The sequence below is a fragment of the Cucurbita moschata genome, unplaced genomic scaffold (genome assembly GCF_002738365.1).
Source record: "Cucurbita moschata cultivar Rifu unplaced genomic scaffold, Cmos_1.0 Cmo_Scf00023, whole genome shotgun sequence".
Taxonomy (NCBI): domain Eukaryota; kingdom Viridiplantae; phylum Streptophyta; class Magnoliopsida; order Cucurbitales; family Cucurbitaceae; genus Cucurbita; species Cucurbita moschata.
In genome coordinates, this window is record NW_019268539.1 from 1,884,515 (window position 1) to 1,898,006 (window position 13,492).

Here is a 13,492-nt window from a genome sequence, read left to right on the forward strand (position 1 = left end):
ATAATAACTCTCGTAATTGCGTACATAAGTATGGGCAAAATGTAATTTATTTTGATTTTGATTGTTTTTTTATTAAAAATAAATGATTTTGGAACAACAACCCATCAAAACTAAAATTTATACCAATCATTTAATTTATTTAGTTTATATCATATAAAATCGTTCATACTTTTTGTACCGTTCAATCTATGAAAGAAAAAAAAATAAAAGTAAAACTCGTTTAAATTTGTATAAATTTTTTTTAGTCAACTATTGAACAATTTTACGAAAAAATCAAATTTGACCATAAATTTGTCAGAGTATCGAGTATGATTCTAAATTTTTTATTTCATCAAATTGAAGGACAAATTTAAATATTTGTTTAAATTTCATCTTAAAATTCTAAAAAAAAATTGTAAATTTAAATTACTAATAAGTCATTGCTATAAAATAATAGAAATTATATTTAAAAATTTAAGGTCTAAATAGAAATAAAATTTAGAGTGAAAATTAATTTTTTAAAAAATAATTATTTTTCACGAGGCTTCTTGTTTTTCAAAGTACACAGTGTTTCAGAAGTTAAGTCTGTTGGAATCAGATTATCACAAGAAGCCTCTAACAAATGTCTTTTGACTTTTTTACTGTTTCAAACCCAAATGGCTCTGCCGTCCTACTTCATTCATTGGTCGCCCTCAATTTTAATTATTTTAATTTCAATGGTTTGGATTTAATGGGCTAAAATATTATAATATTCTTCAATTTTACTAATTATCTCAAAAATATTTTAAGAAAATTTCAATAATACCTTTCAATTAAAAAAAAAATACCCTTAAATCTTAAAAGTCACAAAAATATCCTTAAATTTAAAAATGTCTTTTAAGCTTTTTTTTTTTTAGAAAATAAAAAAAGAAAATACATTTACTATTATTACTACTTTTCAAAAATACTTATTAACTTTTTAAAGTAACATTAAAATATTTGTAGATAATTGATGGTCAAATTTTATTTTTAACTTTTCTTTTTTAAGGTAAATTGTGTTAATATTACTTTGAAACAATAAAGGTATTTTTTTCAACTTTTTTAAGAAATTGAGGGATATTAATGAAATTTTTTAAAGTTCGAGTGTATTTTTAAAACGCTATTAAAAATTTGAGAATTTTTTTTTAAACAAAGTAATTTAAAAAAATAAAAAAATAAATAACTTTATTACAAAATATTATAGGGACTTAGTAGAGCTCACATTTATGAATTTTCAAAGTGCAATGAGAAAAATTTAGATTCTTTTTCCTTTGGCATCAAATAATGAATGAAAGAAAGATAATTTACCCTTAAAAAAAGAGAGAAAATGATAAAGTTATTTTTCCCCTTTATTTTCACTTTATTATTTAAAACAATTTTCTTTTTCCAAAAAGTGATAATTAACCGTTTGGGTTTGGAATATATATATATATAAAACTTTTGAAACAAAATTAAATTTTCGGTTATTACTTTTAACTTTCGTACTAGTCGGGGTCAATATGTTAGATGAACACGACTCTCCATAATAGTATGATATTGTCTATTATGAGTTTAAATTCTCATAGTTTTGTTTTGGACTTCTCTGCTAGTATCTTATCCTAGAGTGAGTATTCATTGATTATAAACTCATAAACATTCTATAAATGGGGGACGTGGGACTTTCATTATCCAATACAATATTTTAATAAATGATTTTTTTAGTCAAAATTTTATGAATAAAACATTTTTACCAAAAATAAAAGAGGAAAAAAAGAAAATTCCCATTTCCTATAAAAACCCACTGGGGTTTTCACTTACGTGATTAAGCCCACTCGCTCCAAAGGATATTATTATTATTATTATGGATTGTGGTTTTAGAAAGTCGGTGGCGATCTGGGTGGTGGTGGTGGTGGTGATAGCGGCGGCGGCGGGGACGGCGGAGGGGATGGCGGCGTTTGCATGCGACGGGCGGAATGTGGAGACAAGAAATATGGGGTTTTGTAAGGCGTCATTGGGGATAGAAGAGAGAGTGAAGGATTTGATCGGAAGATTAACGGCGGAGGAAAAAATAAGGCTTTTGGTTAACAACGCCGTCGCGGTGCCGCGGCTGGGAATTAGAGGCTATGAGTGGTGGTCCGAAGCTCTTCATGGAGTCTCCAATGTGGGCCCCGGTACTACGTTTGGTGGGCCCTTCCCTGGGGCCACTAGCTTTCCTCAAGTCATCACCACCGTTGCTTCTTTCAATCAATCGCTTTGGCACGAGATCGGACGGGTCAGAATTCTCTCCTCTTTATCCCTTCACATTCCTCTCATATTATTCGTTTTGGAATTACTTTATTATATAAAAGAAATTATAAACTTTATTTTTGTTTTTTTTCCTTAAAAATTTACATATTTTTATATAATAAAGATAGAAATTGATTATAAAGCACAATTTTAGAAAATAAAAAAGATTATCAAATAGCATAGGAAAAATAATAATAAATTATTTTTTCACATTACGACGACTTTATTAAATAATTTTTATGAGACAACGTTATTAAATAATTTTTATGTGATTTACAAATATTTTCAGCGGACTATTTAAACTAATATTGTAAATATAATGCAATAGTTTTTTAAAAATTAAATAAATATTTAAAACACTGTTTCACGTTAAATTACCATTTTAGCCCTGAGAGGATTGAAATAGTAAATACTAATAAAAATAAAATTCCTCTGTCAAATATATTATTTAAATTTAATAAATAATATTGATTTATCGGACACAGTCGTGCTATCAAATTCAGAATTGACAGAGCTTGCGTGTCCCACGTGTGAGGAAAATTACAGAGGTTAAAAGTTAAATTTTACCGTATTTCCATTTCTTACACGTGAATTTTTAATCTCAATGTTACTTTTAAAATGTAGACATAAATATTAAATAGATTTTTATAAATATAATTATTTTTTGGATAGTTAAAGTTGAGGATTATTGGGAGTGAGTCTCACGTTCGTTAATTTAGTGGAAGATCATGAGTTTATAAGTGGGGAATACTATTTTCATTGATACGAGGTATTTTGGAGAAGCCCAAAACAAAGCCATGAGAGTTTATGCTCAAAGTGGACAATATCATATCATTGTGGAGAGTCGTGATTCCTAACATGATATCAGAGCCATGCCCTAAACTTAACCATGTCAATAGAATTCTCGAATATATAGTCAAAAGTGACTAAAGTGTCAAACAAATGGTGTACTTTGTTTGTTCAAGGTCTCCAAAAAAAGGAGTCGAGCCTCAATTAAGGGGAGGCTTATAGTGGTTCAATATCCAGTTCGATCTTACGACCTAGGGCTTAATTTATTATAAATTAAATTAAGCTTTATATTCTATAATTTTTAGCTATATATTGAAACTAGTTGAATTATACGTACAGGTGGTTTCGGACGAAGCGAGAGCGATGTATAATGGAGGAATGGCAGGTTTAACGTATTGGAGCCCGAACGTGAACATATTCCGAGACCCACGGTGGGGGCGGGGCCAAGAAACTCCAGGCGAGGATCCAATCTTGGCCGGGAAATACGCGACCAACTATGTCCGAGGGCTGCAGGGCAAGGCTGGAGGAGGGAAGAGGCTTAAGGTGGCTGCTTGTTGCAAGCATTATACTGCCTATGATCTTGACAATTGGAATGGCGTAGACCGGTACCATTTCAACGCTAAGGTATGATTTGGGCTTTTGAAAGCCCATATAGTGAAACGGAAGGCCTTAATGGGCCGAAGCCCATTTCCTCATCCAAATCTTAATGGGCTTTTTGTATGTTGGGCAGGTGAGTAAACAGGATTTAGAGGACACTTATAATGTGCCTTTCAAAGCTTGTGTGGTGGAGGGAAACGTGGCGAGTGTGATGTGCTCTTATAATCAGGTCAACGGGAAGCCAACTTGTGCTGACCGTGATTTACTCAAAAACACCATCCGGGGCGCTTGGGGGCTTGATGGGTGAGTAGCCATGGTATTGATATGCACATCGTCACACTCGATTACTCGACTTATATTAGGTCTTTTTATTGACGGATGGTCACGTGAAATAGGTATATCGTATCTGATTGCGATTCTGTTGGAGTTTTGTATGATAGCCAACATTTTACTCGCACTCCAGAAGAAGCTGTTGCTTCCACGATCAAAGCCGGTAAGTACTTTTTCTTTTGAAATTGACTTAGTTCAACATTACGTGACGGGTTTGGTTGGGCTAACTCGACCCATATCGAAAAATAGAGGGTTTGAGTTGGATTAGATTGTGAACTCCGTTCAGATCATCAACTCAAAAAAATTCGATTGGTTCAAAAAAAATTATAATTGATGTATGCCACTATCTAATATCTTTAATAGGCCTCTCCAAAATTATATATATATATATATATATCAACTCCTCCGTACCCAAGGTTATATACTGTGAGCTGTTATTGTTACTCTCTTGCTTGCTTATATAATGTTTTTTTCAAAAAAATTATATTTAAAAAATCTCTCTCTGCCCTCGTTTTCTAAAATCATCTCTTAAATTGAGGCCAGAGGCTCGAGCATACGTCGCTGGGCTGTAAGCAACGTAAGAACGAATTGACTTAGCGCACTTGTGTTGGGCAGGGAGATATATATATATATATATATATTTATATTTATTTATTTAATAAAAGGACCTAATTGTAGAAATAATTTGCAGGCTTGGACTTGGACTGTGGACCATTCTTGGCGGTGCACACAGCAACGGCGGTGGGAAAAGGACTCCTAAAAGAAGCTGATCTCAACAACGCCTTAGCCGACTTACTTTCCGTCCAAATGAGACTCGGGATGTTCGACGGCGAGCCCACGGCCCAAACCTACGGCAACTTGGGCCCGAAAGACGTCTGCACGCCGGCTCACAAACAGCTAGCCCTTGAAGCTGCAAGACAAGGCATAGTCCTTCTCAAAAACCGAGCGGCATCTCTACCTCTCTCCCCCACGCGCCACCGCACAGTGGCAGTGATTGGCCCAAACTCCGATGCCACCGTCACAATGATCGGGAATTACGCCGGAGTGACATGTGAATACACTTCGCCGCTACAAGGAATCTCGAAATACGCTAAGACCATCCATGAGAAAGGTTGTACCGACGTGGGGTGTGGTGGGGATCAGCTGATCACAGCGGCGGAGGAGGCGGCGCGTGAGGCAGACGCGGTGGTGCTGGTGGTGGGTTTGGACTAGTCCATTGAAGCGGAGTTTAGAGATAGAAATGGGCTGCTTTTGCCTGGGCATCAACAGAAATTGGTTTCGAGAGTTGCGAGGGCTTGTAGAGGGCCGACCGTGGTGGTTTTGATGTCGGGTGGGCCCATTGATGTTTCGTTTGCGAAAAATGATGCCAAAATCAGTGCCATTCTTTGGGTTGGGTATCCCGGGCAAGCCGGTGGCGAAGCCATTGCCGATGTGTTGTTTGGGGCCACTAATCCTGGTACTCATTCATTTCCTCTTCTTTTAATTTTTTTAAATTTTGATAGACTAACATGGAATCATAGAGTTGTGTTCGTCTAACATGGTATCAGAGTCATGTCCTAAAACTTAGTTGCGTCAATAGATTGGTAAATCCTCAAATGTCGAACAAAGGACTCCAAAAGAAAATGAGTCGAACCTCCTCGAATGGATGATGAAAGTCCCATATCGGCTAATTTAAGGAATGATCATGGGTTCCTCCTCGAATGGATGATGAAAGTCTCGACTAATTTAGGGAATGATTATGGGTTCCTCTTGGATGATGAAATGATGAAAGTCCTGGTTAATTTAGGAAATGATCATGGATTCCTCGATGAAATAATGAAAGTCCCGCCTAATTTAGGGAATGATCATGGGTTCCTTCTGGATGATGAAAGTCCGGGCTAATTTAGAGAATGATCATGGGTTCCTCCTCAAATGGATGATGAAAATCCCGACTAATTTAGGGAATGATCATGGGTTCCTCCTCGATGATGAAAGTCCAGACTAATTTAGGAAATGATCATGGGTTCCTCCTCAAATGGATGATGAAAATCTCGACTAATTTAGGGAATGATCATGGGTTCCTTCTGGATGATGAAAGTCCGGGCTAATTTAGAGAATGATCATGGGTTCCTCCTCGACGATGAAAGTCCCGGCTAATTTAGAGAATGATCATGGGTTCCTCCTCGACGATGAAAGTCCCGGCTAATTTAGAGAATGATCATGGGTTCCTCCTCGACGATGAAAGTCCCGGCTAATTTAGAGAATGATCATGGGTTCCTCCTCGACGATGAAAGTCCCGGCTAATTTAGAGAATGATCATGGGTTCCTCCTCGACGATGAAAGTCCCGGCTAATTTAGAGAATGATCATGGGTTCCTCCTCGACGATGAAAGTCCCGACTAATTTAGAGAATGATCATGGGTTCCTCCTCGACGATGAAAGTCCCGACTAATTTAGGGAATGATCAGGGGTTCCTCCTCGATGATGAAAGTCTCAACTAATTTAGGGAATGATCACGGGTTCCTCCTCGATGATGAAAGTCCCGACTAATTTAGGGAATGATCACGGGTTCCTCCTCGATGATGAAAGTCCCGACTAATTTAGGGAATAGGGAATGATCATGGGTTCCTCCTGGATGATGAAAATCCCAACTAATTTAGGAAATGATCATGGTTTCCTCCCGAATGATGAAAATTCCGAGATGAAAGTTCATCATCCGCTAATATAGGAAATGATTATGGGTTTATAATAAAAAATACTCTCTCCATCCATTAGTAATCGTCCTTTTATAAATTTTTCTAAAATTTTATAAATTCTAAAAATTAAATAGCTATTAAATTCACCCATTTTAAAATTTGAAGCTTTTATATTACGATCTCTTGGAATTCTTCAGGAGGAAAATTGCCGATGACTTGGTACCCACAGAGCTACCTGGCGAAGGTCCCAAGGACAAATATGGGCCTAAGACCCGACCCATCAACCGGCTATCCGGGTCGAACCTACCGGTTCTACAAGGGCCCAGTCGTCTTCCCATTCGGGTTCGGGTTAAGCTACTCAAAATTCTCCCATTCCATAGCCGAAGCCCCAACAAGAATCTCAATTCCTCTCTCAAATTTCTCTCCCAATTCCACCTCCTCTTTCGACGCAATCAAAGTCTCACACACCGATTGCGCCGCCATCTCCGATCTCGGCCTTCAAATCGACGTCAAGAACACCGGAACCGCCGATGGATCTCATACCATTCTTGTATTCGCCTCGGCTCCGAATGAGATCTGGTCGCCGGAAAAGCACTTGATTGGATTCGAAAAGGTTCATCTGATGGCCGGATCTCTGCAGCGAGTTCGAATCGGAATCCGTGTTTGCGATCATCTCAGCCGAGTCGATCAGTTTGGAAGTCGAAGAATTCCGACTGGTGAGCATAAACTCCATATTGGAGATCTTACTCATTTGATTTCTCTTCACGCTGATTTAAAGAACATTAAATTCTGATCGAGTATGAACAATGTCGAAATGTTGATGGTGTTTTGCCCTAATTACGTAAAGCTAAATTACAGAATTGATCGTGGATAAAATCAATTAGGTTGAAAAAGAATTGGTGTTTTGCCCTAATTACGTAATTCTAAATTACAGAATTGAATTAGGTTGAAAAAGAATGGGGAATGATTGATTGTGAAGAAATTTGGAATGATAATCTTCTTCAATGGTAAGAACTGCTATATTATAAAATTAGTATTTGGTGCAAATTTTCAAATATTTTTAACAAAAAATAATTAAAAATAGAAGGTGGGAAGTCAAATATATATGGTAGGTAAGATACAAGATTCACAATTTGGATGAAAGTAAAGTCCGATATCCCCTAATTTAGGGAATATTTAAGGAATGATTAGGTTTATAATTAAAGAATACTCTCTCAATTGGTAAGAGGATATTTGCGGGCAAAGTGGACAATATAATACCATTGTGGAGAGTCGAGTTGTCTAACATAGTATTAAAGTCATGTCCTAAACTTAGTCGTGCCAATAGATTGGTAAATTCTCAAGTATCGAGTAAAGAACTCTCAAGTATCGAGTAAAGAACTCCAAAAGAAAAGGAGTCGAGTAAAGAACTCCAAAAGAAAAGGAGTCGAGCAAAGAACTCCAAAAAAAAAAAGGAGCAAAAAAAAAAGGAGTCAGCAAAGAACTCCAAAAAAAAAAGGAGTCAGCAAAGAACTCCAAAAAAGAAAGGAGTCAGCAAAGAACTCCAAAAAAGAAAGGAGTCAGCAAAGAACTCCAAAAAAGAAAGGAGTCAGCAAAGAACTCCAAAAAAGAAAGGAGTCAGCAAAGAACTCCAAAAAAGAAAGGAGTCAGCAAAGAACTCCAAAAAAGAAAGGAGTCAGCAAAGAACTCCAAAAAAGAAAGGAGTCAGCAAAGAACTCCAAAAAAGAAAGGAGTCAGCAAAGAACTCCAAAAAAGAAAGGAGTCAGCAAAGAACTCCAAAAAAGAAAGGAGTCAGCAAAGAACTCCAAAAAAGAAAGGAGTCAGCAAAGAACTCCAAAAAAGAAAGGAGTCAGCAAAGAACTCCAAAAAAGAAAGGAGTCAGCAAAGAACTCCAAAAAAGAAAGGAGTCAGCAAAGAACTCCAAAAAAGAAAGGAGTCAGCAAAGAACTCCAAAAAAGAAAGGAGTCAGCAAAGAACTCCAAAAAAGAAAGGAGTCAGCAAAGAACTCCAAAAAAGAAAGGAGTCAGCAAAGAACTCCAAAAAAGAAAGGAGTCAGCAAAGAACTCCAAAAAAGAAAGGAGTCAGCAAAGAACTCCAAAAAAGAAAGGAGTCAGCAAAGAACTCCAAAAAAGAAAGGAGTCAGCAAAGAACTCCAAAAAAGAAAGGAGTCAGCAAAGAACTCCAAAAAAGAAAGGAGTCAGCAAAGAACTCCAAAAAAGAAAGGAGTCAGCAAAGAACTCCAAAAAAGAAAGGAGTCAGCAAAGAACTCCAAAAAAGAAAGGAGTCAGCAAAGAACTCCAAAAAAGAAAGGAGTCAGCAAAGAACTCCAAAAAAGAAAGGAGTCAGCAAAGAACTCCAAAAAAGAAAGGAGTCAGCAAAGAACTCCAAAAAAGAAAGGAGTCAGCAAAGAACTCCAAAAAAGAAAGGAGTCAGCAAAGAACTCCAAAAAAGAAAGGAGTCAGCAAAGAACTCCAAAAAAGAAAGGAGTCAGCAAAGAACTCCAAAAAAGAAAGGAGTCAGCAAAGAACTCCAAAAAAGAAAGGAGTCAGCAAAGAACTCCAAAAAAGAAAGGAGTCAGCAAAGAACTCCAAAAAAGAAAGGAGTCAGCAAAGAACTCCAAAAAAGAAAGGAGTCAGCAAAGAACTCCAAAAAAGAAAGGAGTCAGCAAAGAACTCCAAAAAAGAAAGGAGTCAGCAAAGAACTCCAAAAAAGAAAGGAGTCAGCAAAGAACTCCAAAAAAGAAAGGAGTCAGCAAAGAACTCCAAAAAAGAAAGGAGTCAGCAAAGAACTCCAAAAAAGAAAGGAGTCAGCAAAGAACTCCAAAAAAGAAAGGAGTCAGCAAAGAACTCCAAAAAAGAAAGGAGTCAGCAAAGAACTCCAAAAAAGAAAGGAGTCAGCAAAGAACTCCAAAAAAGAAAGGAGTCAGCAAAGAACTCCAAAAAAGAAAGGAGTCAGCAAAGAACTCCAAAAAAGAAAGGAGTCAGCAAAGAACTCCAAAAAAGAAAGGAGTCAGCAAAGAACTCCAAAAAAGAAAGGAGTCAGCAAAGAACTCCAAAAAAGAAAGGAGTCAGCAAAGAACTCCAAAAAAGAAAGGAGTCAGCAAAGAACTCCAAAAAAGAAAGGAGTCAGCAAAGAACTCCAAAAAAGAAAGGAGTCAGCAAAGAACTCCAAAAAAGAAAGGAGTCAGCAAAGAACTCCAAAAAAGAAAGGAGTCAGCAAAGAACTCCAAAAAAGAAAGGAGTCAGCAAAGAACTCCAAAAAAGAAAGGAGTCAGCAAAGAACTCCAAAAAAGAAAGGAGTCAGCAAAGAACTCCAAAAAAGAAAGGAGTCAGCAAAGAACTCCAAAAAAGAAAGGAGTCAGCAAAGAACTCCAAAAAAGAAAGGAGTCAGCAAAGAACTCCAAAAAAGAAAGGAGTCAGCAAAGAACTCCAAAAAAGAAAGGAGTCAGCAAAGAACTCCAAAAAAGAAAGGAGTCAGCAAAGAACTCCAAAAAAGAAAGGAGTCAGCAAAGAACTCCAAAAAAGAAAGGAGTCAGCAAAGAACTCCAAAAAAGAAAGGAGTCAGCAAAGAACTCCAAAAAAGAAAGGAGTCAGCAAAGAACTCCAAAAAAGAAAGGAGTCAGCAAAGAACTCCAAAAAAGAAAGGAGTCAGCAAAGAACTCCAAAAAAGAAAGGAGTCAGCAAAGAACTCCAAAAAAGAAAGGAGTCAGCAAAGAACTCCAAAAAAGAAAGGAGTCAGCAAAGAACTCCAAAAAAGAAAGGAGTCAGCAAAGAACTCCAAAAAAGAAAGGAGTCAGCAAAGAACTCCAAAAAAGAAAGGAGTCAGCAAAGAACTCCAAAAAAGAAAGGAGTCAGCAAAGAACTCCAAAAAAGAAAGGAGTCAGCAAAGAACTCCAAAAAAGAAAGGAGTCAGCAAAGAACTCCAAAAAAGAAAGGAGTCAGCAAAGAACTCCAAAAAAGAAAGGAGTCAGCAAAGAACTCCAAAAAAGAAAGGAGTCAGCAAAGAACTCCAAAAAAGAAAGGAGTCAGCAAAGAACTCCAAAAAAGAAAGGAGTCAGCAAAGAACTCCAAAAAAGAAAGGAGTCAGCAAAGAACTCCAAAAAAGAAAGGAGTCAGCAAAGAACTCCAAAAAAGAAAGGAGTCAGCAAAGAACTCCAAAAAAGAAAGGAGTCAGCAAAGAACTCCAAAAAAGAAAGGAGTCAGCAAAGAACTCCAAAAAAGAAAGGAGTCAGCAAAGAACTCCAAAAAAGAAAGGAGTCAGCAAAGAACTCCAAAAAAGAAAGGAGTCAGCAAAGAACTCCAAAAAAGAAAGGAGTCAGCAAAGAACTCCAAAAAAGAAAGGAGTCAGCAAAGAACTCCAAAAAAGAAAGGAGTCAGCAAAGAACTCCAAAAAAGAAAGGAGTCAGCAAAGAACTCCAAAAAAGAAAGGAGTCAGCAAAGAACTCCAAAAAAGAAAGGAGTCAGCAAAGAACTCCAAAAAAGAAAGGAGTCAGCAAAGAACTCCAAAAAAGAAAGGAGTCAGCAAAGAACTCCAAAAAAGAAAGGAGTCAGCAAAGAACTCCAAAAAAGAAAGGAGTCAGCAAAGAACTCCAAAAAAGAAAGGAGTCAGCAAAGAACTCCAAAAAAGAAAGGAGTCAGCAAAGAACTCCAAAAAAGAAAGGAGTCAGCAAAGAACTCCAAAAAAGAAAGGAGTCAGCAAAGAACTCCAAAAAAGAAAGGAGTCAGCAAAGAACTCCAAAAAAGAAAGGAGTCAGCAAAGAACTCCAAAAAAGAAAGGAGTCAGCAAAGAACTCCAAAAAAGAAAGGAGTCAGCAAAGAACTCCAAAAAAGAAAGGAGTCAGCAAAGAACTCCAAAAAAGAAAGGAGTCAGCAAAGAACTCCAAAAAAGAAAGGAGTCAGCAAAGAACTCCAAAAAAGAAAGGAGTCAGCAAAGAACTCCAAAAAAGAAAGGAGTCAGCAAAGAACTCCAAAAAAAAAAGGAGTCAGCAAAGAACTCCAAAAAAAAAAGGAGTCAACAAAGAACTCCAAAAAAAAAAGGAGTCAACAAAGAACTCCAAAAAAAAAAAGGAGTCAGCAAAGAACTCCAAAAAAGAAAGGAGTCAGCAAAGAACTCCAAAAAAAAAGAGTCGAGCAAAGAAAAAAGAGTCGAGCAAATAACTCCAAAAAAAAAGGAGTCGAGCAAAGAACTCTAAAAGAAAGAGCGTCGCTTCTATTATTCGGACAATATCATACATTATGGACAGTCATGTTCGTCTAACATGCTTGACTCCTTTGGTCTTAGTTATTTAAATTTATCTAGAACACAGATATTTTACACTATTAATTATTGTCAATTATTTTATTTTTATTCTAAATTATTTAAATTTACCTAGAACACAGATATTTTACGCTATTAATTATTGTCAATTATTTTATTTTTATTCTAAATTATTAAAACAATTTAATTTAATGTTAGTGATAATACCTTAAATTTTAGGTTAGTTTGCAATAAATCTTAATAATTATCATTAAATTAATTAGATAATAAAAATAAAGAAATTTCTATTCTATTTTCTAAAAATAACGATTTTTTTTTTATATAATATATATATATATATAATTCAATTCAATATCCGGTAACTATTTGACCTTTCAATGCTTAGTAATAATTTGAAGTTTTAATTTAAAATTTTAAAAATAATATTTAGAAATGTTTTTTTTTAATAAAGAGGCTCATAAGTGAGATAAATAAATAAATAAATAAATAAAAACTCACGTGCTATAAGCATCCCAAATTCTAGATTAATATTGAAAAATTATATAATGCATTTAAATTATTTAAAAATTAAAAAGTTACCGACTTTAATTTTTTCACTCGAAATAGTTGCATTCGACTGGTTGGTATCTATTCGACTCAACAGACATATATGTATGCTCGAAGAGTCGCATCTCATCAAACATCGATTATATCTTAAGTTATTTGTTTAAAGATTTGAGTCTCTTCGAAAAATGATAAAATAAAAATTAAAAGAAAACAAAAATAAATAATATGCTAATTAATGGAATTAAATTAAAGTGGGTGAAGTTAGAAAATATTTTTCATATTTTTAAACGTTTTTATTATTTAATAAGTTTTGAGAGGTTTCTTTTACCAATAAAACTCAAACAATATTTTTCATTAAATGAATTTAGACGGTTTAATGGTGAAGTAAATGCTTTTTTAGCTTAAAAGGAAACCATAGTCATGAATCTCCTAATTCCGCCTAACTTTCAAAATTCAAAATAATACGTGTTTATTTTTTGACCACCAATTTCAAACGCTATTTTTATTTCTCAGTTCCCGTCAAAACAATAGGGAATTTGATATTTATTTTTTTATTTCTATAATTATTTAAACTTACTTTTTTTTTATTCTCGTATTTCAGATATATTATTAAAAAAAAATATATCATTAAGCTCGGATGACTTTGCTTTGGGATTTCCCAAAAAGTCTTATACCAATGGAGATAATATTCCTCACTTATAAACCCATGATCTTCCACTAAATTAACCAACGTGTAACTCACTCCCAATAATCGTCAATAATCGTCAACAATCCTCCCCTCGAACAAAGTACACTATAAACCTCCCTTTAATCAAGGCTCGACTCCTTTCTCTAGAGCCCTCGAACAAATTACACCATTTGTTCGACACTTTAGTTACTTTTGACTACACTTTCGAGGCTCAAAATTCTTTGTTCAATATTTGAGAATTCTATTAACATGGTTAAGTTTAGGGCATGACTCTGATACCATGTTAGAAATAAAGACTCTCCACAGTGATATATGATATTGTCCATTTTGAGCATAAGCTCTCTTGCACT

The 13,492-nt window shown here is 35.4% G+C and overlaps 1 pseudogene; it reads left to right on the forward strand.

Annotated features, from left to right (window-relative positions):
• Window positions 1-1,834: 1,834 nt before the first annotated feature.
• On the forward strand, window positions 1,835-7,489 carry LOC111460044 (annotated as a pseudogene).
• Window positions 7,490-13,492: the final 6,003 nt, after the last annotated feature.